This window comes from Pteropus alecto, unplaced genomic scaffold (assembly GCF_000325575.1).
Source record: "Pteropus alecto unplaced genomic scaffold, ASM32557v1 scaffold79, whole genome shotgun sequence".
Lineage (NCBI taxonomy): Eukaryota > Metazoa > Chordata > Mammalia > Chiroptera > Pteropodidae > Pteropus > Pteropus alecto.
Window position 1 is genome coordinate 14,454,574 of NW_006494612.1, and position 2,158 is coordinate 14,456,731.

A 2,158-nucleotide genomic window follows, 5' to 3' on the forward strand; every position below is an offset into this window, starting at 1 on the left:
TATCATTCCACTGCTTAAAGAAAACCTCTTTTAATGTTTGCCTTATTGGTTGCCTGACAGATCATTTATGAATGTGACCTGGGAAGGCATCCAACCATCCAAGTTGATCCTGACACTTTTATTTTGTAGCACTTGTCATAGCTGAAATGATCCCATCCTTTGTGTAATTTTTATTTTTGGCTATCTCTCCATCAGTAGTACATATACACTCTATGAGGACAGGTGGCTTTTCTGTTTTGTTCACTGTTATATCCATAGCACCAAGAATGATACCTGGAATTAGAAGGCACTCACTGAATATTTGTTAAATAATGCATTAATAAATGAGCATAAATATTATCTTATTTCTTTGCCCAGTTGAATTTATCCTGTCTAAGCAATTTTGTATTCTGATATTTAAGATAATATTATAAACATAATATTTCACTAAGCTTTTATGAGGGATTCTTCATATAATGTTGCAAAATCAGATGCTAAGAGAATTGTGCACTATGCTATTGAGTACTTAGAAGAGGATTCCTTTGAGTTTGTTATTCATTGGTTGTTCTGTTACTACATTTCTTGTGTCATACTTTTTAAGCCGCTTTTCTTCAGTCTCCAGTGCTGAGATTGCATGGATAGATGGCCAAGTCTACATTCAGCGATTCCTTCTGGACTCACTGACCTTTTGAACCTGCCAAACTTATACGCAGGGACTTTGCACGAGCTAGTCCCTTGCCTGGGTGACTCTTTTGGCACCTTCAGCTCTGCATTTGGCTGTCAGTTACCCAAAGCAGACTTTCTTGACATGCTAAGAGTGTCTAATATTTTAATTATTTAATTATTCATGCAAATATGTCTGCTACCTTTCTTCCCCCACTTCCTACTAGAATGTTTTCATGAGAGCACAAAACTTGTTCCATTCATTGTGGTATCCTGTAGAGAATAAAGACATTAGACCACTCTTTATTCAAGAAACATTTATTAGATTTACATGTTCTACCATGCTATGTGCTAAATACTAAGAATTTGAAGATTACTATGAGACCATCCTTGTCCTTGGGGTTTATAATCTAGCAGAATCTATTTATTTATTTACAAATATTTACTGAGTTCCTGCTGTATCAATAACTATTATGTGCATTGCCAGGGATAAAACCCTAAATGAGGAGAGATTTGGCAGGGCCTGGGGCTGTGGTCCAGTTTTAGATGGTGAAGACAGAGAATAGAAAACACAAATCATTAGATAATTACAGTTTCGATAAGTGCTACAAAGGAAAGTACTAGGTGTTATGAGAACACAGCCAGGATTAGTTTGGATGACTTGATACATTTTAGATATTCTTATGTACTATTCTGTCAGAAAATTAGATAATGGGATGTGTTTATTTAGTGCTCTTCAGACAAATGGCATGGATACTTTTTTCTCCTTCTTTATTTAGCAGCCCCATGTATTTCCAATGAGAGATACCCACATACATCAGTGGAGTTAGGCCAAAGAAACCAAGATCCACGTTTGATTTTGCTTTAAAATAGCAAGTACTAAGAAGCACAACCTGTGTATTTTCACATCTTCTTTTTCCAATGAGAAAATAAAATTCTGTAAGACACGAATGTGGATTAGACATTCTGAAATAAGTCAAATGTCAGGATGAAGAAAGAAATTACCCTAAAATAGAAATTACTGCATGTAATCCCGCAAAAGGGATGGCTTTTATTAAGTCACTTCAGTATTTGATCATGAAAAATGATTTCTCTTACTATCGGTAGTAGATATCATATTCAATGGTAACGCAATTTGAGGAATTTTTTATTCTGGGGTGCTACGCTAACTCAATGATTAAACTAATCTCTGCAAACCATTTGATTATACTTTAATTTATTGAAACCGACAAAATGGTGAGTGATTTTATTAGAGGACAGTAAAAATTTTAAAGTAAATTAGCATAAATATAATTCTTTATTGTACTTTATTGCCTAGCCGTATGTAACTCTTTACTGCCCTCCCCTGTTCAATTTTAGAAATGCTGCTTCTTACAAAGAAAATTAAACTCTTCCATCATTAAAAAAATAAATGTAGCTATTTCCTCAGATGGATAAGTTTAAATGACCTGTTTTCCAGCAGGTAATATCATCCATGTCTCAAATTACTGTACATTAGCTTCTTCCCCAAAGTAAT